General features: G+C 38.7%; 1 long non-coding RNA gene across 1 annotated transcript; it reads right to left on the bottom strand.

Moving 5' to 3' along the window:
- Nucleotides 1–3,232: 3,232 nt before the first annotated feature.
- On the bottom strand, nt 3,233–13,845 carry LOC122198878. The gene is made up of 3 exons (XR_006193199.1): nt 13,749–13,845; nt 5,411–5,602; nt 3,233–3,526 (listed from the first exon to the last, which is right to left on the bottom strand). It is a non-coding gene; the product is annotated as an uncharacterized LOC122198878 (long non-coding RNA).
- Between the last annotated feature and the right edge of the window lie 12,173 nt (nt 13,846–26,018).

Below are 26,018 nucleotides of genomic sequence, written 5' to 3' on the forward strand. Positions count from 1 at the left end.
CCTTCAAAACTGATGAATCAACGGTTGCTAAAAGTACTGATCGATTTTCTTGGCCCCATCTGGTTCACAATCTTAAGAAATGGGATGCTTATAAAATTGGTGTGTGACAAACTGTGAGAGGGGAAATATGCATTGAATGACAGAATATAGTTCAGAAGGATCCTTTAAGCTACCCTTCCATATGTAGGGGGGACAAATATAAGGTCAGGAACTTTAATCCAAATATGAAACTGTTGAGACCAGGCTTAACAGTGGTGTGTGTCAAAAGAGCTTAAGATCCTTTAGATCAAAGTTGAGAGTAAGTTCATTATCAGGCAGCAGAGCAATGGAGCCTCCAGAAAATCTATTTGACTACTACCATAAAAGTATTACATATCAAAGTGAGAATGGCGCTGGTCAGATGTACTTGGAATATCAAACTTATCTCTTCCACCCCAGTAATTTCATCACACCCACTGAAATGTGGTATCTTGTCAGAAATTCTAGAAACCAGATTCTTCACAAAGCAATGGAAAGCTCCAAAGGCGACAGAAATTCCAAAGTGAAGGAATGTAACTCGGCAATTTCCTTGGTGAGTGATGATGGTTTAGGTATCTGGAGTGCTATCATCAAAGACCAGTTGTTGGTGTGCCAGGGCAAGGTCAAATTTTACGAAGGCCTCCCCACTCCCCCCAGTGAAGATCCGTAGGAAGTTGCTGACCCAACTGCAAGCAAGGGAAAGGGTAGGTATTATGTAAGTGCTTCATGGACACTGCACTTGAACTCTGTATGACTTCCTTTTCCATTACCGCTATCGGCACATATATAAAAAGCTCAAGAGCACATTATATGTTTAATCCTTTACAAAGTTTTCCTTTGTTGTTTTCCCCTCTCAGAGAAGTTTTCGTCAAAAGAAGATCCACAGACCATTGTTCCTCAAGAACGATGACAGTAGTGATTGTGGTCAAATAAGTGGGCACACTTACTTAACAATATATTTTTTAGTTTTTTTAAACCGAAGTTTTATTTGTTATCGAGTAACAAAAGAACACAATTTTTAAAGGTTTTTAACGTTTACTTATTTTTGAGAGTGAGCAAGACAGACAGAGCATGAGTAAGGGAGGGGCAGAGAGAGAGGGAGACACAGAGCCTGATGCAGGTCTTGAACCCGCAAACCACGAAATCATGACCCGAGCAGAAGTCGGACGCTTAACTGACTGAGCCACCCAGGTGCCTTAAGAACACAATGTTTAAAAATCAGATGCTCCCACAAACTTAAATAACAATAGTGGTACCTCGCTCCATTCTTCTCCTCTTGATATGAGACCCAAATTTATTATTTTTAAACCTCTCTGGAAGCTTTTAGGGAACTCTTTTTGTTTCTGATATAGTGCATTCCCCCCCCCCCCCAAGTAATACACATTCTGCTTTACAACTTTCAAAATTTTGATGTCATCACTTGTCTGCTCTTTACTCCTTTTCTGTTTCCTGTTTCCTTTGTTCTTGTGGTTTCTTTCTGTAAAAATCCTTTTAACTGACATTTTAACAGCAGTTAATGAGGGAGCAGGTATAAGTGTATGTGTGTTTGATCTACTGGGTTTTCTAAACATTTTCTTCACCATAGGAACTCTCTGAACCTAAAAAAAAAAAAAAAAAAGCAAATGCTTTGTGAATATCTGAGAAGGGGATTTACTTTGTCATATTTTTATATTAGTTAGCTTTGTTACAGTAACAAATAGCCCCCCAAATTCAGCAGCCTACAACACAACAAAAATCCGTTCTATACATACATGGCACTAGAGGCTTGTGTCATCACGGCTCTGATCCACCTGCCCACTCAATTCCAGGACTTGGCTGAAAGAACAGACATGGCCTAGAACATGCTATTCTTATCACAGATATGAGAGCAGGAAAGCTAGCAGAAACTTCCAAGGCATCTTGGAGCTTCTGCTGGAACGCTCACATTCCATTGGCCGGAGAATGTCACATGCCAAGCCCAAAGGCTATGTATGGGGCACGGGATGTCTGTCTCTCTCACAGAAAACACTGCATCACACAGTGATTGGCAGGGTGTATGATTCCCTTATAAGGAAGAGGAGAGTAGGTAATTGAGAAAAGAATGCCATTGAAAATTGAGAGTAAGAGCAAACTTGTTTGGCCGTGGAATCCGCCCCCCTTTTTTGTTACGTCAGTTGCTAACATTTCATAGGATTGATATTTCAGGGAACATGATTTGGGAAAATGTTTTCTATGAGAATGAAGTATTATTGATAAGCAAATAGAGTGATGTCAAGGGAGACACTTCAGAGTTTGACAGCCAAGCTTCATTTTAAATAATAGTTCTATCATTTGCTTAATCATGTGGCTTTGGGAAAGTTAATCTCTCTGAGGTGCTTTCCTCATTTGATGGACGTAATAACACAAACTCTTCAGCTTTGATGAGAGGATTAGATACGGTATGTGTAAAGTGTCTAGTATGTTATAGTATGGCATTGATAAATATTTACTGAATAAACGAATGTATGAATGAATGAGTGACTGAATAAAAGACTTTAAGTGAAGTGGTGTAATGTCTCAGTTCAGTTGAATTCGGGTTGGGTCTCTCATTTTAAGCTTCTGATGTCTTGAAGAAATTTTTGGGTAACCTGTTGATGAATCATAGTAATTACACCATTTTAATGGTGTGAATGCTCTTTAACACGATCTCTTCCCAAGAAACGTCTGCATTGTTCTTCTTGCCAAACATATTTTAAGCTTGAGTCTGCACGCACAGAGTTCCCTACATGATCAGAAAGCCCCAGGAGACAGGAATTCCCTGTGTTCCCATGGTACACTGTTGGCACATGTTCTCAGCTATATGCTATGGACGTTTGGAAGTTTTTTCTTACATTTTGAGCCATGTTGTGAAATACTTTTGCTAGTTTTGTTTCATCTTATTGGATAGTTGTAAATAATAAATTTCCTCTACTGAGAGATAGCTTTGGAAAAATTCACTATGAACTCCAAATATAAAGATACATCCCATAACATATCACCTAAAAAGTGCTTTTACCTCAGTAAAAAAAATGAATGAGAAAGATAATTATGTAAGTAATGAAATGAAATACAAGTCAGAATGAAATAAGAACTAGAACAAAGAGAAAAACAAATAAAAAAGTCATCAAAATATCAGTCTGGAAACAAATCACTGGGCCACATAATGTAATTGGAATTGCCTTTACAAAATTGTCAATCCTTTTCATCAGATGTTCGACTCTGAATAATTATCAATTGCGTTGTTGAGAAAGGTGCCTTTAATTATTCCAGAAGTCTTTCCAATGCCCAAGTTCTAGATGATGGACAAATGGTGAGACATTGTGTTGTGGGAAACATCTGCACTTTGCGAACTATCACCAGCACAGTGCATCTGGCTGAGAACCTTCGGTTGTGTTTTCTTCCAGACAGAATGAGAGCCATTGCTCTCCATGGCTTACAGGAAGCTGACTAACCCCATGTTCATCTAGATGCCCCATATAGTCATTTACTGTACATGATCTTGCGGGGTGCTCTGGAAGAAATCACGTTAATAGTAAATTATTAGTACTAGTAGGTATTTTTTTTTTAACTTATTTTGAGTTAAGGTTTCCTTGGGTGGGGCAGGAGAGGGGAAGGATAGTCAAAGAGACAATAAATGTTTATTTAAAAACTCCTTTGTTGTGGCATAATTATTCTGGCCGAACTCCACAGAAAATCTGGGAGGCATGCCACCCCAAAGCTCAACACTAGTGCTAAATCACATGTTTGTTTGTAATGTGCATAATAGGTCCTTCCACCTTAAATTATTTGAAATAGAAAAAAATGTGAATAGGGGTTGCCTTTATGAAAGAATTTTGAAGTGCTCTTTATCGCCTTATAGGAAAAATTTCGCAGTGAAATAAAAATATCCAAAGAATCCTGTACCAAGGGAATCTGTTCTCCCATGGATTGCCTCTGGAAGTTCTTCTGTGATGGAAGAAAATGATGCAAAGTGATCCCCTAAATTAATAGGTGAGAGAACTGGCTTTCCAAAAAAGAATAAATGAGGAAGACTTCACAGACTTTAAGAACACAGGAAGGTATTTTTCAGAGCAAGCTATCTGATATTCTAGAATAGATGTTTCACTGTTAAATCAGGAAGAGATGGACCAATTTTCAAAGTTTTAAAGGTATAGCCAATTGAATTCATTAGAATATTCCTTGGTGCCCATTTGGAAGCTCTACCTTCCTGTCATCGGCTGCCTGGCTTATCCTTCATAGCACCTTTCATTAAATGGAGAAAATATTCTGGGTTTTCATCAAAGCAAAGGGGCTGGAAGGACTAGGTAGGAAATAATTGTTTGTAGCTTAGCTTTCATCAGAGGACCTCAATGGCTTTTTGTACATGATCTTTTTTCATCTTTTCCCAAGTTCCTGCCTGAGTTAAGATAATAGATACTTAATAGTTATAGAACTAGTGGTCTACTGACCCCAGGTCTATTGACCTGCTTGACCCCAAGATCTGATGACCAGGAAATAGTTAACATTCAGTGGAACAAATGAAGAACTACAATGTCATATGTAAGAGTAGAAGTGGCCTTTGTTTCATGATAAACCTGTTTCCATTGCAATACTTGGTCTCTCTCTATTTTCATGAAAGTGAAATTTTTGTAAGGGCTAAAAATTGCAGGTACACATGATCGGCCTCCATCTCAGAGGACTCTCAATGCCCACTTATGTTTAAGGTCTTTAAGAGAAATTATTATGTGCTTCTTTAAATGCCCGTCTAAATGTCTCAAAGAAAATTACATGAAAATTGCAAACTTTCAAATATCTCTCTTATAAAGGAACTCTTTGAACCAGAGGTGATTTTCCATCAGAATTTAGTCTTACATATAACTTGTTTTTAATTTCTCAAGCTTCACATCTTTTCTTAGACCCGTGTCGAAAACTTTAACAAAGGAACATTCTTTGGAAGCATGCTTTGGACTTGTGCTTACTACAGAGTGCAGAACCAGGGGCATATTCTCAAAAGCCCAGAGATACATTTGAGAAACAATATGCAAATGGACAATGGTTTGTCCATATGTAAAAATAGAACTCTGACCCGCAACCTGCAGCTACCCGCCTAGGAAGCCAACTCCTTTATCTACAATAAATAGCCTAGGAGGCCACCCTGTCACAAATAAGACTTACAGGAAGCCAGATTGCCACCTCCAGTGACAATCCAGGAAGTTGAACAACTTCTGTAATATTCTACCCCAAATGACCAAGATCTAATTAATAATTGATCATTTCCTCATTTTTGTCCCCACTTTCAGCTTAGGACCAACCAGAGAAAGCCAAGTATGCAACCTAAGCAATCACACAGGATGCTTCGCTTCCAGTTCGCCCGCCTCCAGCTTCCCTTTGCCAACAGCCTCCCATCAGGGCTCACCTGAACCTTCCCTTTTTCCACCTGCCTTCAGGTGTCTGCCGAATGCAAGTTATGGAGGCTGACTCCTTTGCTGTAGCGAGCTCTGAATAAACAGCCTTCGCTTTTCTCCTTTAATTGGCCTTTGTTTACTTGCGCATGTTTAACTTCTAAGAGAAGTATGACATATGACGACTTGTTCGAGCTTCTCTGGGGCTAATGAATGTGGCGAGAATGAGAAAGTCAGGGCCATATTGAAGTGTTCTATTACGAAAGTTATCAAAGATTTCGAGCTGATATTGCAGAAATAACACTAATAACGAAAGAACTGGCACTGTCTTTTCAAATGATTTGCTCTTCCCGAATACGCTTGACTGAATGGGGTCAGGATAACACGCATTGTCCAGAAGAGACCAAGTTGCTAGAGTTTGAAACAGCAAGACATACCATGACAGACTGGCAGCTGTGGCTTCCTGTTTCCTCTAGGAATGCACAATTAAAACAAAAAAATCTGTTGCCAAAACAGAACAGCTGGAATATGAACACAAGAGGTTTAAGTTTCGCGCTTGGGCCTATTATGTCAGTAAATCAGGAACAAGGCAGCCTTGTCTATAGTACTTCTCTGTAATTTTATTTTGAACCGCCCAAGCAAGGATGAAAGGGCTGAAGTTATAATAATAAAAAGATGAGATAAATAAAAACCAAACGGTGTTTAAAATAATGACTAGAGTGGTCTAATAATATGAATCTATGTCTCTCACCAAGAAGTCTGTTATTAGCTGTTGTATTTTAGGAGCAGAGGTCGCAGTGCAACCAGAAAAAGGTAGAAAGGCTAAAGGCTATTGTTGCACAAAATCTCAGGGAAGAAAACATGAGAGTATTTCACTTTGGGTCGAAATGATCATATTCACTCCCAGTTATCAATTAGGATGAATGAATTGTTGAAATTAATTATTGCGTGTCAGTTCTTAGTATATATTTGCTAAATGACTGAATGACTGTGCAATTAAGTCATGCCTAAAAGGATGAGAGGAGACTTTCCCAACCACACTGGGTCAAGGAGTCATTGTGAGCAAAGTACCACCAGCCTACATTTATACCGCTACCTTTTAATCAAAGTGGGCCCAACCCATTATTTTGCAGGGGCGGGCATATGCTGCTTTGATTTCTGATCCCTACTCTGTAGGTGAAATTAACCCTGATTACAGCTCATGGCACCAGGTACCCGTGTGTGAGCTGAAGCACCTGTATGCGGGTTGGGTACCAAGCAAATGAAGCATCCCTGAGAAGTCCTCTGGATTCATCTGCTACTGCTGCCGTCATAAATCACCACAGCTTTAGGCAACACCCACTTATTATCTCGCAGTTTCTGCAGAAGTCCCAGAACACTGGGGTTTAGCTGGCTTTCTGCACAGTCTCAGGGTGTTGAAATTAAGGTGTCTGCAGAGCATCATCTCAGGTCCCTGTTTCCTTAATGGCTGTGGACCTGAGTGTTCCCAGCACGTAGGGCTTCCTGAATTCTAAGGTTCACAGTCCCCTTCCTCCATTGTGAAAGCCAGAAAACACAGGTCAAATCTCCCTGCTTCCGTATCTTTTCTGCTTTTCTCTTCCTCCAGTGCATCTCTGACTGCCATTTCTGTCCCTCCTTCCACTTTTAAGGGCCCATGTGATAACACTGGGATCCCCTGATAACCTAAGATAATCTATTTTAAGGGCTATAATCTTCATCTCATCTGCAAAGTCCCTTTTGCCATGTAGGGTAGTGTATCTGCAGGTTCCAGCAATTAGGGCATGTACATCTTTGGAGGGCCATTATTCTGCCTACCACAGGCTTCCTTGAAACCACCAAACATAGGTATTCTGTACCTATATTGAGTGGCAACACACCCTTGCCACTGAAATCTTTCTTTTCGATGAACTGAGATAAAACACGTTCTTGGAGATCTAATTGTTGTCCCTAAAAATACAGAGCTATCAGATCATGATCTCACAGCACATGAGTTCTAGCCCCACATCGCGCTCTGTGCTGACAGCTCAGAGCCCTGAGCCTGCTTCGGATTCTGTGTCTCCCTCTCTCTCTGCCCCTAACCCACTCGCATTCTATCTCTGTCTCTCTCAAAAATAAATAAACATTAAAATTAAAAAAAAAAAATACAGAGCTATTTCTCCAGTTCACTGTGAAGCTCCCTTTGTTTGTTCTGGTCGGGGAAGACCACCCTGGATGCTTGCCTTCTATTTACATTCTTGTAAATGTGTGCAAAAAATCTTCGATAATCCCAGGCCTATGTCTATTTCTAGTAGGCCCAGTGGATTGACTGATATAATGTAGAAGGTCACATTTGAGCTGGGTCTTAAAAAGAAAATTAGGAAGTGTTGGGAGGAAATAACATTCTCGAGGCCCTTTATAGGTTCAAAACCGTGCTGGTTGCTTCACATGAGTGACCCCACTTAGTCCTCACAACAACTACTGTGTGTCCATTTTACAAGTGAGAGAAATGAGACCGAGAGAGACCATGTGATGAGTAATAAGTGGTGGCACCAAGACACAAAATTTGACTCGAAAGCCAGTGCTCTGCCCGTTTCAAGTTGGAGGAGGATGGGGGAAAGAGGAGAAATAATTATTCCAGGAAGATAGCACAGTTTCGTACAAAAGCATGTAATTGATCAGGTGTGTTTCACTTTTAGCTGAGGAAGGAACCAGAAACAATGGACCCCAGAGAGCTGGGGCTTGACCACCACCCAAGAAATGGTAATAGGAAAACCAGCAGTTCTAAGTCTAGGTGCACTGCATGTATGTGTCTAAGAATTTTATTATTATTATTATTATTATTATTATTATCATTATTATTATTAATTTATATCCAAGTTAGTCAACATACAGTGTAATAATGATTTCAGGAACAGAATTTAGTGCGTGTCTAAGAATTTTAAATAAATACAGGACTCAGAAAATCCAAGGTAAGATTTCTTGCAGAACTTGTAAAGCTCCCAGAACAGCAGCCAGAGCAGAAATTCCAAAGGCCCAGATCACTGCATGATTTTCTCTGGTATTTCTACTTTCATTCTCCAGCACAATCTGGAATGTCTGGAGTTTGGGAGGGGATCTCATGCTCCTACTGTCCCCGTCTCCCTCTAGCCAACAAAAGTAAATCTAACATCTCAGAATTTGTTCCAAAAGTAGTAAAATAAAGAAAAGAACCCTTCCTGTTCCCTGCCACAATTTGGCAAAAAAGCAATATATTAGTTAGGATTCTCCAGAAAAAAAGAAGAGAGAAAGAGATTTAGAGAATTGGCTCACATGATTGTGGAAGCCAGCAAGTTTAAAATCTGCACAGTGGGCCAACAGGCTAGAGACCCAGGGAAGAATAAATGTTGTGGTTAAAGTCTGAACTCTTGCTCAGGGTAGGAATGGGAGAAAAGAGTGAAAATTAGTCTTTGTTGTATTCAGGCCATGCAAGCTGATTGGTAAAGCTCATCCACATTATAGAGGGCAATCTATTTTACTCAGGTCTACCAATTTAAATGTAAATCTCATCCAAAAATACTCTCACAGAAACATACAGAGTACCATTTGACCAAATATCTGGGCACCATGGCCCAGTCAACTTACACATAAAATTCACCATCATAGGCAAGTTAGTACCCATTCATGTTCCATCAACTTCAAGGGCCCCACCATATTTGTGTTTTGAAATATTTTTAAAAATTTTTTTTAATGTTATTTATTCTTGAGAGAGAGAGACAGAGTGCGAGCAGGGAGGGGTAGAGAGAGGGAGACACTGAATCTGAAGCAAGTTCCAGGATCTGAGCTGTCAGCACAGAGCCCCATGCGGGGCTCAAACCCACAAGCTGTGGGATCATGACCGGAGCCGAAGTCAGAAGCTTAACCGACTGAGACACCCAGGCACCCCTATTTTTTTATTTTTTTGATGGACGTTTGGTGAAGTGGGTGGAGCTCACAATATCCAACTAAACGTCTTGAAATGCCTTGTAGAGGAGAAATATCGTGGCCTCCTTCCAATTGGAATGATTCAATATGTCAGAGAATTCTATAACCCTGGGGTACAATTAGGAAAAGCTCTAGAGCCTGTATGATTCAATATTTATTTAGCTATAGCCAATAAACTTGCTCCAGAGAATAGGGGATGAGCTATATAAGGCAAAAAGTAGAGGAAACTCATATGTTTTCTGAGGCCAGAGAGGAATAGAGAGGAAAAAAATATTAAATCACCTGAACACATTTAGACATTTTCCTATACACATTTCTTGAGCACACACACAAAATCACCTGAAAAGTTTCAAGTATTTCCTTAGATAAATATACATATTTATTTATGTGTATACATATATGTATATATACACATATACATCTTACCCGGAAACATTTCTGTATTTAAATGAATATATATTAAGTCTATACATTGAAATATCTTCTCATCACATATTTCAAGTAAAACCAACCTCCCACTTAATGCTAAAAATGCTAAAAATGCTAAAAGCATTCTCATTGAGGTCAGAAGCAAGATAAGGGTGTCTACTCTCCATTGACACCATTATATAACTTTTTTTTTATAGTAGGAGTAACAGACAAGTCAAGAGAAAAAACTAAGAGATAAAATATTTTAATAAGTGAGTACAAATTATCTTTTAGATGATATGATTGTAGGTCTGGAAAGAACTCAAATCAACTAAAAAATTATTCATATACAATGAGAGATTTCTGTAAAGTGGCTGGGTTCAGTATGAGGGTATAAAAATTGATAGCCTTACTATATATAAGCAAATAGCAACTAGAAAAACTAAAATGGAAGAAAAGAGCCTATTTACAAGAGCAACCACAAACACACAAACAAACCCCTAGGAATAAACCTAACAAGTGATGAGTTAGATCCACGAGAAAAATATTTTAATAGTTCAAAGAAGATTTGAATATAAGGTAAGTTATGCTCTGTTCTTAGATAAGAAGACATAAAAATATCAGTTCTTTCTAACTTAATCTATAAGATATTACATCCCACTATAAAATACAAATAGAAAAATTTTAAACTTAACTAATTCTAAAGTTCATGTGAAAAAGTAAACACCTAAGCATATCTAGAACAATTCTAGAAAAGAAAAAATAAGGAAACTAGATGTTAAAGAATTTTAAAGAAAAAATAAAGAATGTGGTACATACAAAAGACTGTTTCAAGGAAAAAAAAATGCAGACACAGAGAATACAAAGAACGCGTACATAAATTTATAACATAAGTAAGAAGACATTGCACAGAGGTGAAAAAAAGATGAATTCTTCAATAAATGGAGTTTTGATGACTTGATAGCATTCTGTGAAAAAAGAAGTCAATTTTTTACTACAAAATTTCCAGGAAAATCTAACAGTAAATGGAAAAACAAATACGTTATAAAAATACTAGAAGAAAACATGGGTGAACTTTTTTTATACAACCTTAATAATATTATGTAATATCTCCTACCCCAAAAAGATTGACAACATTGACTATATTGAAAAAGAAAAGACAAAGATTGAAAAAAAAATCACCTTTTAATAGGTATGTCTAACAAAGTGCTCATTTCCTTAATATCCAAAGAGCTATAAATCAAGAAGGAAAAAGTCAATAATTACATAGAAACTTGTGTGAAAATATTGAGCAGTCCTCAGCAAACTAACAAAACTACAATTCAAAACTCTAAGGAAAGAACATTTTCACTTCTCAAATTAACAAAAGTCAAAGTTTGATGAGACGTTGAGTGTGGAGGGAATGAAAACTGGAAGGAGCACGTCTCTGCTCTAAGTGTGTGTTGTTGGACGCTGTGGAGGTCATTTGAATGCAAAATGCATATTTCTTTGACTCAGCAGTTTCGTTTCTCGGAAGTTATCCTACACATAGTCTCTCACATGTGCACAAAGACATTGTCGAAGGATATTTATTACAGCACTGCCTGCAAGAGCAGTTTGTTTAAAAACAATATAAATGTACATCAATAAATATCTGGAAGTCAACTACAGTCCACCCACACAATCAAATACTAGCAGATATATATTTAAAGTTTATTTATTTACTTAGAGAGAGAGAGAGAGGGAGAGGGAGTGCTGAGGCAGGACAGAGAGAGAGAGAGAGAGAGAGAGAGAGAGAGAGATTGAATCCCAGGCAGGCTCCACACTCCAGCATGGAGCCCGATGTGGGGCTCGAACTCACGAACTGCGAGTTCATGACCTGAGCTGAAATCTAGAGTCAGATATTTAACTGACTGAGCCACCCAAGCGTCCCACTAGTAGATATTTTTTAAAGTCATTTCTATATGTCCTAACACGGGATCATTTCTAAAATATAATAAGTGCAAAAACCAAGACTTGGAAACGTATGTACAATAAGCATGTGCATGTAAACGAAAGTCTGTGTGACTGTCTGGTACAGGTGCAGTGTATATATAGAGAGCGCATCCTGGAAAGGACGATGCTCAAAAAACTGGGTGTAACAATGAGAAACCAAGGACTGTGGAATAAGATGGGAGGAAGTGACTTTTTACTACAGTATATTATTTTGTACCTTTTAAAGTTATGCTCCATGTGTATACATTACTTCTTCTAATGAATAAATCAATTCGAAGTTATTGGAAATTTTATGGATGGCTAATTCACAAAATCAAACTAAAATAAATGCTATTATGGCAATAGGACCTACTGATTGTAATATTACATATTCTGTTCATAGCATCTTTGGAGAGCTAAATCCTGGATATAAAGTCTTCATATGTCTATATGTGTATGTATATTTGATATAAGAAAACTTGAGGGAAAGGGGTCAAGCAAGACATAGAAACTTTTGGACTAAGAAGTGTGGGAATGATTTATGATTTGTTTATTCAAAAATGAATAGAACAAAATCATATGTCAAGCAGTGGAAATGACAATATAAAGGAGAAAGGAAAACCCTTATTTCTTGCATGCGAGTCACTTAAAACTTACTGGACTAATAAGTCCAATATAACAAGAAAGACAAAAAAATTAATAGTAGCACAGATTACAATAATTTGTAGTGGCTCAACCAACACCAAAAGATTAAAGAATAAGAGAAGTTTCACAGAAGTTAAAATCTTGACCTTGGTTTTCAAGACCTCACTAACTCCCTTGTAAAGAACAAACTCTTCCAGCTCCAAGAGCAGTTCTCAGCTACTGCCAAAAGTTCCTGTGACCCCCAAGTGCCCACATAGTTTCAGTAAGCTGGGAATATTCTGTTCTGACCTTGCACATAACATGCATGTGCAGCTGTCAAACAGCCAGCAGCTCAGCCACAGAGGCCAGTCTGTAGGAGGGAGAATGAGTTCCATAAATAGTGCCTAAATGCTTCATGAAACACTTTGTAATAGTTACCAAGAACATCTCTTTGGGACTCCAAAGGCTTAGAATAACAATTGACTAAAGATATTCTGATCGGTAACGCTAGTGTGGAAAAAGTTCCAGACCATTAGAGCTTATCTTTACGTATAATCCATCCTTTTCGGGGGGATTTGTAACTTAGTAGAGCAAAAAGAATCTCTAAAATACTATTTCCAAAAGTCTTTGGCCACCCCCTATGTTGATTTACACATTCCACTGACTTGCACATATTCTGTTTAGACCTGACAGTTATTAAAACCTTGGACTTTGGTTTAAAATTTGGCTTGTAAGGAAGTGCCATCAACAGTTCATTTAGAATTTGAGGTTCTTTTCCAAAGATTTGAAAAGATTCAAATATAATCACCTCAGATGTGTAGATCAGGGGTCAGCAACCTATGACCTGTGAACCAAATCCGGTCCACTGGCTGATTTTGTAAATAAAATTTTTGAAGCATAGCCGTACCTTTTGTTTACATATTGCCTATGGTGGTTTGCACAGTGTAAAAGCCAAGTGGAGAGGTTGCCATGGAGACCATAGGACCCACAGCCTAAAATATTTACTGTCTGGTCCTTTAAAAACAAAGTTTGCTGACCCCTGATTGAGATTCATGCAGTTAGAGCCTGAACCATCCAAGAAAACTTTATTCTTAATGATGTGATCACATCAGCAACAATTACGATTCTCACTTTGATGATAGCTAAGGATTTGAAACAGGACAGGCTTGGGTTTCAGTCCTACCTATGGTGCTCTTGCATATTTTAATCAAGTTACTTATTCTCTTGGTGCCTATTTTCTCATCTGTAATACAGGGATAATCGCATACATAGTGCAAGATTATTGTGAGAATTTTTAAAAGATGCCATTTATCATAGTCACAAGGTAAGGTAAAGAGGCCAATGGGTTAAGAATCCAATTACTATCTCGAAGAACATACCTTTTTGTGTGTTAGTTTATTGGGTTTAAATCAACAATGATTGTATTACCTCAAAATTTTGTGGTTAAGGGATTCAGGCAGGGCTCAGCTGAGTGATTCCATTGTCCCTGACGGTAATGACTAGATGGACTGGTCTGTAGGCTTCAGATAACATCACTCCCATGTGAAGGGTAAGTGACCGACCAGAGGACAGCTCAGGACTCCAGAAAGTATTCCAGAGACAAAGACTTCTTATGACCTAGCCTAGGAGTCACACAGTGACACTTCTGCCACACTCAAGCAAGCCTCTGAGGCCAGACTCTCCCCCTCAGTGGGAAAAGTCACAGAGAATTTGTGGCCATCATTAATCTACTGAGACTTATTTTATCTGCATAAAACAGTTTCACTAAAAGCAACCACCAAAGCAACAAGAATTGGATTCCGCCAAAGAACCGGAGGATTTAGGATTCCATGATGCTGGTTTACAGTAATTTCCAACTTGTCTTCAAATTGTTTTGGTAGCAGGTAAACACAACTTGTCTCTTCTAACAAACAAAGGGGCTGGAATTCTCAGTACCCCCACTTTCATATTCTGGAATTTACCAGATTAGTTGAATCATCATTCTTCTCACACGTATAAAATGAATGAACGAAAGGCATTTGCCTTTTCCAAGGCAAAAGAAGTGTAGTGTACCTGAAATTATAAAGGATGCTAGCCGTATTTGAGAAGTATTTTGATGGAAGCGGTAACCACCTACCATCTTTTTCCTTCCCTCAATGTGGAAACGTAATGTTTCCAATCCATTTTATTCCAGATGTGTTGGGCAAGAAAAAAACCCGTGATGATGAGGAATCCAGCCATATGTCATTGAGCAGATCCAAGTGGGTGGTTCTACCAAGAAATGCAGTAAAACTAAATTGGGAAAAGTGGAGCACGATCGGTCCTCATGGACTGAACAGATGTAAGATCTGAAATAGACACAAGGGTCCCAGAGCTTAGCGGAGGCTGAAATTCTGTGCAACAAGCTAATGGTGTCACTTTTTGTGTCTTCTCGCAAACAGTAAAAACTTCAGAACTGCATTGGGGGGAAGATCTGAAGTTTTATGTCTGAGAAAGAATATCATTCTCCAAATGAGAAACATAACCAAAACTTCTTTTGGAAACTCTCTTCTGTGCAAATTTATAGGAAATTGTCTTTGTAAGATTTATTTTTCTTTTTAAATATCACTCTCTGATATATAAAATAGTTTTTTTGATAGTGTTTAATGTGTCTGTGTTATTCTAATGGGCATAGCTGGGTGGCTGGATGGGAAGATGGCCAGTTAGAATCCTTGTAGTCAACTAGGCCAAGAAACACTCAGTTTTTTTTAACCACCAAGGTTTCATTTGATGAGAAAATCAGGTCATCAATGGATACTTTAAGATTAGCAGCATTGTTTTCATTTCACAACAATACTTTCTAAAAGAAGAGCCATTAATCAGCAAGTAATACTTTTTTAGTTTAAATAAAGCAAGTTCTTCCTTTTTTTTTTCTGTAGGAATGTGACCTACTTAAGAAAACTCAAGCATACTAATATCACTAAAATGTTAACAGTTAATTATTTAATGTTGTTATTTTAAAATTTAAACTGTAAAAATGATTGAGTTTATCAGTTAAGATATAATAAAAGAAACTGGAAACCAAAGTTTGCTTTTCAGAATTTGCAATTTTTTTTTAAACATAGACTCTTAAATTTAAAATGTTTTGGTTCTGATGTTGGTTCTCAGTGGGAAGATCTCAATTTGGCACATAACCTATATCCTCACACTGAAGAATGCCATTCCTGAAAACCTAAGTATCCAGGCATGGGGCCATCACGGGGCCCCTGGGTGGCTCAGTCGGTTAAGCGTGCAACTTTGATTTCCTCTCAGGTAGTGATCTCACAGTTCATGGGTTCCAGCCCCGCATCGGGCTCTGTTTGACAGTGCACAGCCTGCTTGGGATCCTCTCTCTCTCCCTCTTTCTCTGCCCCTCCCCCACTCGTGCTCTCCTTTTCTCAAAAATAAATAAACTTAGAAAGGAATCATTGTTGGGGAATCCCCTCCATTGACAACAACCCATATTTATAGTATATAGCAGCTTACAAAATGCTTTTGTATAAATTGCCTCATTGGTTCCTCACAAGCCTATGAGTTAATTTTTCTCAGCCCACTCTATAGTTAAAGAAACTGAGGATCTGAAATGATAGAAGGTTTTTTCCCTTTTCTCCCAAATCCCTGACCAGTCCCTATCCTCTCCCCTCCTTCACACTGCTCACCAGCATTATCTACTCTGGGCACACTGATTTGCTTCCTGCCTCCCACACAGCATGTTCTCTCTTACCTATATATGCTTGGTGAGTTTGGGTTGTTTGTTTAAATGCTTTGCTTGTCCAAAAATGTTTAACCCTGGAAGTCATCCCTAAACACGACAGCTCACATCTCTCTCCCCTTTTAACAACACCCTGCACAACACCTATCTGTAATGCACCATGGCATTTGTGTGATTTCCCTGTTTCTTCTCTAACATTTGCACATCTTAGGCATCCAAATGGCATATCAATACCTTGCATGCAGGGGCTGTGCCCTTCATTCACTCTCCGTCCCCTGAGTGCTGAGCATAATTCTGTGTACAGAGTAGAAGAGTACTTATGACTCAAATGAACAATCTGGAAATCTCTGTTGTCCAGCTGGGTGCCCCGGTTTCTTTCCTCTGCCTCAAATGCCCTCTATGCTTCCACCTTTCCAACAATCCTGAAGACCCAGCTCATGTCATCTCCTTTGTGAAGCTGTACTGAACCATAAGGGAGACTTTAGTCACCATCTCCCAGCATTTGTCATTTGGTATTTACATATCCATCTCTCCCACCAAACTGTCAGGAACATACCCACCACGGCTTCGAATACCTCCCATATTTTCCCTTAATTGTTAATACAAGGAATTCTTAACCCCAGTAGATTGTAAATTCCTTTAGAGTAGAGAATATGTCTTCAGAGATATTTACAGGGTGAATGCAGTCTTTGGAAAGAGATCAGCACTAAAGCGTTGAAATCATCTCCGATGAAAAGCATTCATTCCCGAAGACGAATAATAAACTAACTCCACGAAGCCTTTTTGAAAATCGCTCAAGAATCTTTCAGACGAAGTTGGTATGTTTATCCAAAGTTTTTTGTCATAAACCAATCATTACATTCATGACACACTTGGCACAATCCTATTGGAAGAATATTGATGGTGAGCAAGGATAACTGTCATGTGAATCATTTTCTTTACAATGAAAATGTCCAATGCAAATATTTCTCATAACTCTAGGATGGGCCTATTTATGAGCTCCATAAAGATATCACCTAATTTCTAGAATATATGGATTTTGGATTTCCATGGCATATTTTACATTCAAGGATAATGAAAAGTAATGAGCTGAATATAGACTATTATATCAAAGTGAACAGGATGGTCATTATTCATTCCAAATAGCAGAAGCTATTTTCATTACATCTTAGTGAATTTAGCCCACATATAATGATACATAATAATATCTTAGTAAATTTTGTGGTATGAAAACGTACTTAGACTTCTTGATCTCGAATGGCAGCATACATACACAAAAGCAGCCTTTACATTGAAATGAATATGGGAGTCAGAGCTCATGCTATAGAATAAGGATCACCTGGGAAACTTGTTAAATGTACAGGTAGTCTGGCCTCAGTTGCAGAGATCTGAATAAACCTCTGTAATTTTAATAATAGCAATAATGATTCACACCAAAATTTGGGAGCCGATGGACTAGGGGCATAAACTCAAGTGGTCCTACAGGCTTGCAAGAGCTGATCCTACCCATTCCTCTTCCCAGCCCTGCGTTCAGTCATGACCCGTCCCTACCTAAGTCAGCCATGGTGGCAGTATTTATACCATGGAAAGTGGCAACTACTATGTTGCTAAACATTTACCAACACTCCACCAGATAAGAGATCAGAGCCTTGGTCTCTCTCCGTAAGAGAATTTTTTGGACAAACCTTGATCCTGCTGAAATTCTCTGATAAACGTTGTTATAGGTAGAGTAAGGAACTCAAAGTTCCCGAGTTGTCAAATTTAGTACTTTCCCTTAAAGAAGTGAAAATAACAAGACTCAAGCAAGTGAGTTAACAGTCATTTATAAAGCAAGGAAAACTAAAATTTCTTGTGTTGATGAAATTTTAAAGGATTTATGGCCAAGGTTCTACCCCAGATAAGGTGATCCAGGGAAAGATGCAGGAGGGGTTACCTATAGATCCGCTTTGCCAACTTTCTCATATCTAATCAAGTCCAAGTGTCCTGTACCTTCCAACTGCAAGCCAACTTTAACTCAAATATGGGGACCTGATAGGAGACAGACTCTGCCCTCCATCCTGGACAGGTTTAGGCATTTATGCTCACCAAAACAAACCAGAACTAGACAGGGACGACGCTCACTTAATACTTTATTAAGTACCGCAGGAAACACAGAGATCAAGCTGTTAGATTTGGATTCTTTCTGCTCTCCAGCATTACATGTGAATTTTGGAATGACTGGGTCAGCAACAAGTCACAGCAACGACCCTGAGACATATTTAGGCTCTGAAGGCCTGTGTGCAGTGTCTCAGGGTGGGAAAACTACAGTTTTGAAAGAGAAACTATCTTGCAGTTTCAATCACTGATGGAAACAGAGTGATAAAAGCCTTCCTTAAAAATAACCGGGAGGAGCCAAGATGGCCGAACAGCATGGTAGTTTTTTGTGCGTCTCGCGTCCGTGAAATACAGCCAGACCAACACTAAACCATCCTACACACCTAGAAAACTGATCGGAGGATTAACACAACAATCTGCACAACCTGAACCACAGAATTCAGCAGGTACGCGGGACAGAGAAGTGAATGTGGGGAGCGAGAAGCCATGAAAGGTGGAAACCGCTTAGTGGGTGGAGAGAGGACAGAGACTGGGGAGCGGGGCAGAATTCAGGAAAAGCACCCTTCCCCAAAAGCAGCTGGAGAGAAAGTGGAAAATTGGAAACAGCCCAAGGGACTAAACTAAAAAGGGAGAAAGGAGAAAGGAGAGGGTTTAAATTCCATTAAGACTGTAAACAAGGGGAGCGCAGAGTCTGCAGCTCGGTACCTGGTGGTGCTCTGGCGGGAAGGGCGAATCCTCAGGAACAGAGTGGGGTCCGGGAGGTTCTCGGGCCACACGGGGAAAAGCGGTTCCACTGCCGGAAGGACATTTGGTAGAGACTGTTGAAGCCACCTGGTCGCAGCAGACCCCGGAAGGCAGCCACATTCGCTGGTGCTGGAACAAGGTCATTGAGGGTGAAGCCTGGTGCCCATAATCCCTGAAACGCTGCTGTTACACTGTCTCGCGAACTTTTCTGGGGTGGGCTGACACCTGGCCGCAGTCTCGGGGCTCCGGCAGCGGCAGGGTCCAGCGGGCCTTCCTGGGTGCAGCCGACCTTTGGCCATTGCTCATTCGGCCATTGCTGGGTGAGACCCGCCCACAGAGGGGCGGAAGGGGTCAAAGCCGCAGTCCTTCAGAAGTAAGGGGCCGGGGAAAACAGCCGCCTCTGAGACAAAACTCGGGAGAGAGTTGCTGCCCAGGGCTTGGTCATGGACAGTGAAGATGCGGGGAGTGGACGAGAGCTGAAGACAGAGGATTGGTGCGCGATTGCTGATTCGGGAGAACAGACCGGATAGCTGGATGGTGGCATTTTCGCCTCCCCCGCGCATGCGCATATGCACCTATGAGCACCGCAACACTCCACCCCAGGAGGCTAGCAGCGCCATCTAGTGGACAACGAAGCCCTTACACTGAGCCCCGCCCAACTGGGCCAACCTCGCTCTTCAAGAACATAAGTCTCACCGCCTGTTTACTTTATGGACTATAAAGCGCTTCATGGTCTGACTTCTAGGGGAAAACGAAGTAACTTCAGTCCTATTTCAATCTGTTAGCAGGTCCATGTATTCAATTTTCTTTTTTTTTCTTTTTCACTTATTTTCTTTTTCTTGAATACAGAAAGAGAAAAAAATTCATCTTTGTTTTAAATTTTTATTAAAAACATTTTTCTTTAATTTTTATTACTATGTTTTTTACTTTTGTGTAAATTTTTTCAAATTCTATTTTACTTCCATCGTTTTATTTTAGTCTATTATAGTGTATTCACCTTTTCAAATTTTCATACAATTTCATTTTTTTGTTTTCTTTTTTCTTTTTCGTTTTTCTTTTTCTTGAATGCAGAAACAGAAATCTTCATTTTACTTTCAATTTCTATTAAAATATTTTTATTTAATTTTTTTACTATATTTTTTGCTTTTGTGTAAATTTTTTCAAATTCTATTTTACTTCCATCATTTTATGTTAGTCTGCTACAGTGTATTCACTTTTTCAAATTTTCAAACGATTTCTTTTTTTCTCTTTTTTAAAATCTTTTTTCTCTTTTTCTTTCCTTTTTTTCTGAAATACAGAAAAAGAAAAAAATTCATATTTATTTTTAATTTTTATTAAAAATATTTTTATTTTTTCTACTATATTCTTTATTTTTGTGTTTATTTTTTCAAATTCTATTTTACCCCCATCATCTCATTTTAGTCTACTTCAGTGTATTCATTTTTTCAAATTCTCAAATGATTTCCTCCCCCCTCCTTTTTTTTCTCTAATCTGTCAAACCACTTTCAACACCCAGACCAAAACACACCAAGGATCTAGCATCATTTATTCGATTTGTGTGTGTGTGTGTGTGTGTGTGTTTAGTTTTTAATTTTAATATTTTTTAAATTTTAATTTTTTTTAATTTCAATTTTTCTACCTCATTAATTCCTTTTCTCCCTTCAAAATGACAATATGAAGGAATTCAACCCAAAAGAAAGATCACAAAGAAACGATAGCCAGGGATTTAACCAACACAGATACAAGCAAGATGTCTGAACCAGAATTTAGAATCACGATAATAAGCACACTAGCTGGAGTCGAAAACAGATTAGAATCCCTTTCTGCGGAGATAAAAGAAGTAAAATCTAGTCAGGATGAAATAAAAAATGCTCTAACTCAGCTGCAATCATGGATGGATGCCATGGTGGAAGGATGGATGAGGCAGAACAGAGAATCAGTGATATAGAGGACAAACTTATCGAGAATAATGAAGCAGAAAAAAAGAGGGAGATGAAGGCAAAAGAGCTCGATTTAAGAATTAGAGAAATCAGTGACTCATGAAAAAGGAACAACATCAGAATCATAGGGGTCCCAGAGGAGGAAGAGAGAGAAAGAGGGGTAGAAGAGTTATGTGAGCAAATCATAGCGGAAAATTTTCCTAACCTGGGGAAAGACACAGACATCAAAATCCAGGAAACACAGAGGACCCCCGTTAGATTCAACAAAAACTGACCATCAACAAGGCATAGCATAGTCAAATTCACAAAATACTCAGGCAAGGAGAGAATCATGAAAGCAGCAAGGGAAAAAAAGTCCCTAACCTACAAGGGAAGACAGACCAGGTTCACAGAAGACCTATCCACAGAAACTTGGCAGGCCAGAAAGGAGTGGCAGGATATATTCAGTGTGCTGAATCAGAAAAATATGCAGCCAAGAATTCTTTATCCAGCAAGGCTGTCATTCAAAATGGAAGGAGAGATAAACAGTTTCCCAGACAAACAAAAATTAAAAGAGTTTGTGACCTCTAAACCAGCCCTGCAAGAAATTTTAAGGGGGACTCTCTGAGGGGAGAAAAGATGAAAAAATATATAAAAAAATAAATAGCAAAAGCAACAAAAGATTAGAAAGGACCAGAGAACACCACCAGAAACTCCAACTCTTCAAGCATCATAATGGCAATAAATTCATATCTTTCAGTACTCACTCTAAACGTCAATGGACTCAATGCTCCAGTCAAAAGACATAGGGTAACAGAATGGATAAGAAAAACAGGATCCATCTACATGCTGTTTACAAGAGACCCACTTGAGACCTAAAGACACCTTCAGATTAAAAATGAGGGGATGGAGAACTATCTATCATGCTAATGGTCAACAAAAGAAATCCAGAGTAGCCATACTTATATCAGACAATCTAGACTCTAAAATAAAGACTGTATCAAGAGATGCAGAAGGGCATTATATCATAATCAAGGGGTCTATCCACCAAGAAGACCTAACAATTGTAAACATTTATGTGCCAAATGTGGAAGCACCCAAATATATACATCCATTAATCACAAACATAAAGAAACTCATCAAAAGTAATACCATAATGGTAGGAGACTTCAACACCCCACTCACAGCAATGGACAGATCATCTAATCAAAAAAATCAACAAGGAAACAATGGCTTTGAATAACACACCGGACCAGATGGACTTAACTGATATATTCAGAACATTTCATCCTAAAGCAGCAGAATATACATTCTTCTCCAGTGTACGTGGAACATTCTCCAGAATAGACCATATACTGGGACACGAATCAGCCCTAAGTAAGTACAAAAAGATCAAGATCATACCGTGCATATTTTCAGACCACAACGCTATGAAACTCGAAATCAACCACAAGAAAAAATTTGGAAAGGTAACAAATACTTGGAGACTGAAGAACATCCTACTAAAGAATGAATGGGCTAACCAAGCAGTTGAAGAGGAAATTAAAAAGTATATGGAAGTCAATGAAAATGATATTACCACAACCCAAAACCTCTAGGATGCATCAAAGGTGGTCATAAGAGGAAAGTATATAGCAATTCAGGCCTTCCTAAAGAAGGAAGAAAGATCTCAGATACACAACCTAAACTTACGCCTTAAGGGGCTGGAAAAAGAACAGCAAATAAAACCCAAAACCAGCAGAAGACAGGAAATAATAAGGATTAGAGCAGAAGTTAATGCTATTAAAACCAAAAAAACAGTAGAACAGATCAATGAAACCAGAAGCTGGTTCTTTGAAAGAATTAACAAAATTGATAAACCACTAGCCAGTCTGATCAAAAAGAAAAAGGAAAGGACCCAAATAAATAGAATCAAGAATGAAAAGAGGAGAGATCACAACCAACACAGCAGAAATAAAAACAATAATAAGAGAATATTATGAACAATTATATGCCAATAAAATGGGTAATCTGGAAGAAATGGACAAATTCCTAGAAACATATACACTGCCAAAACTGAAACAGGAAGAAATAGAAAACTTGAACAGACCCATAAACAGTAAGGAAATCGAATTAGCAATCAAAAATCTGCCAAAAAAACAAGAGTCCAGGGCCAGATGGCTTTCCAGCGGAAAACATTAAGGAAGAGTTAACATCTTCTCTTGAAGCTGTTCCAAAAAATAGAAATGGAAGGAAAACTTCCAAACTCTTTCTATGAAACCAGCATGACCTTGATTCCAAAACCAGACAGAAACCTCACTAAAAAGGAGAACTATAGACCAATTTCCCTGATGATCTTGGATGCAAAAATCCTCAACAAGGTATTAGCCAACCAGATCCAACAATACATTAAAAAAATTATTCACCATGACCAAGCGAGCTTTATACCTGGGATGCAGGGCTGGTTCAATATCCACAAAACAATTAACGTGATTCATCACATCAATAAAAGAAAGGACAAGAACCATATGATCCTCTCAATAGATGCAGAGAAAGCATTTGACCAAATACAGCATCCTTTCTTGATAAAAACCCTGAAGAAAGTAGGGATAAAAGGATCACACCTCGAGATCATAAAAGCCATATATGAACGACCCAATGCTAATATCATCATCAATGGGGAAAAACTGAGAACTTTCCCCCTAAGGTCAGGATCAAGACAGGGATGTTCACTCTCACCACTGTTACTCAACATAGTATTGGAAGTCTTAGCCTCTGCAATGAGACAACACAAAGAAATAAAAGGCATCCAAATTAGCCAGGAGGAGGTCAAACTTTCACTCTTTGAAGATGGCATGATAGTCTATATGGAAAACCCAAAAGATTCCACCAAAAAACTGCTAGAATTGATTCATGAATTCAGCAAAGTTGCAGGATATAAAATCAACGCACAGAAATCGGTTGCATTCCTATACACCAACAATGAAATGAAAGAAAGAGAAATCAAGGAGTCAATACCATTTACAGTTGCACAAATATCCATAAAATACCTAGGAATAAATCTAACCAAGGAGGTGAAAAATCTATACACTGAAAAGTATAGAAAGCTTATGAAAGAAATTGAAGAAGACACAAAAAAATGGAAAAAGATTCCATGCTCCTGGATAGGAAGAACAAATGTTGTTAAAATGTTGATACTACCCAAAGCAATCTACATATCCAATGCAATTCCTACCAAAGTAACACCAGCATTCTTCACAGAGCTAGAACAAACAATCCTAAAATTTGTATGGAACCGGAAAAGACCCCTCAATAGCCAAAGCGATCTTGAAAAAGAAAACCAAAGCAGGAGGCATCACAATCCTGGACTTTAAGCTGTATTACAAAGCTGTAATCATCAAGAGCGTATGGTACTGGCACAAAAACAGACACTCAGATCAATGGAACAGAATAGAGAACCCGGAAATGGACCCACAAACGTATGACCAACTAATCTTTGACAAAGCGGGAAAGAATATCCAATGGAATTAAGACAGTCTCTTCACCAAGTGGTGCTGGGAAAACTGGACAGCGACATGCAGAAGAATGAACCTGGACCACTGTCTTACACCATACACAAAAATAAACTCAAAATGGATGAAAGACTTAAACATAAGACAGGAAGCCATCAAAATCCTCAAGGAGAAAGCAGGCAAAACCCTCTTCAATCTTGGCTGCAGCAACTTCTTACTCAACACGTCTCTGGAGGCAAGGGAAACAAAAGCAAAAATGAACTACTGGGACCTTATCAAAATAAAAAGCTTCTGCACAGCGAAGGAAACAATCAGCAAAACTAAAAGACAACCAACAGAATGGGAGCAGATATTTGCAAATGACATATCAGATAAAGGGTTAGGATCCAAAATCTATGAAGAACTTCTCAAACTCAACACCCCCAAAACAAATAATCCCATGAAGAAATGGGCAAAAGACATGAATAGACACTTCTCCAAAGAAGACATCCAGATGGCCAACCAACACATGAAAAAATGCTCCACATCACTCATCAGCAGGGAAATACAAATCAAAACCACAATGAGATACCACCTTACACCTGTCAGAATGGCTAACATTAACAACTCAGGCAACAACAGATGTTGGCGAGGATGCGGAGAAAGAGGATCTCTTTTGCATTGTTGGTGGGAATGCAAGCTGCGGCAGCCACTCTGGAAAACAATATGGAGAGGTTCCTCAAAACACTAAAAATAGAACTACCCTATGATACAGCAATTGCACTACCAGGCATTTATCCACGGCATACAGGTGTGCTGTTTCGAAGGGACCCATGCACCCCCATGTTTGTAGCAGCACTATCAACAATAGCCAAAGTATGGAAGGAGCCCAAATTTCCATCAACTGATGAGTGGATAAAGAAGATGTGGTATATATACAATGGAGTATTACTCGGCAATCAGAAAGAATGAAATCTTGCCATTTGCAACTATGTGGATGGAACTGGAGGGTATTATGCTAGGTGAAATTAGTCAGTCAGAGAAAGACAAAAATCATATGACTTCATTCATATGAGGACTTTAAGAGACAAAACAGATGAACATAAGGGAAGGGAAACAAAAATAATATAAAAACATAGAGGGGGGGCAAAACAGAAGAGACTCATAAATATGGAGAACAAACTGAGGGTTACTGGAGGGGTTGTGGGAGGGGGGGAGGGCTAAATGTGTAAGGGGCACTAAGGAATCTACTCCTGAAATCATTGTTGCACTATATGCTAACTAATTTGGACGTAAATTTTAAAAAATAAAAAATAAAATAAAAAAAAATGACTGTGGCAGGGGCATCTGGGTGGCTCAGTTGGTTAAGCATCCAACCCTTGATCTCAGCTCAGGTCTTAATCTCAGGGTTGTGAGTTCAAACCCTACATTGAGCTCTGTGCCGGGCGTGGAGCTTCTTTAACAAAAAAAGAAAAAAGAAAAATGGCAGAGTGGACTAGGTCTTGATTTACAAGGAATTACAAAGGATCAGTCCTTCAAAAGAGTAATAAATACACAAAAAATATTCTTAAGGGTAGTATGTAACCTAAACACTGTGTGGGATCACATACATTGATCATCTATGCCAGCTTTGCTGGTACAGTTATGATTTTATAAAATTCTATTTTCTCTAATAAAAGATTTCTATTACTGACTGACTAAATGGGATTAAGGCATATTTTACAAAAATTAAGTAACTTCACACACACACACACACACACAC

This window comes from Panthera leo, chromosome A1 (genome assembly GCF_018350215.1).
Source record: "Panthera leo isolate Ple1 chromosome A1, P.leo_Ple1_pat1.1, whole genome shotgun sequence".
In the NCBI taxonomy this organism is placed as follows: Eukaryota; Metazoa; Chordata; class Mammalia; order Carnivora; family Felidae; genus Panthera; species Panthera leo.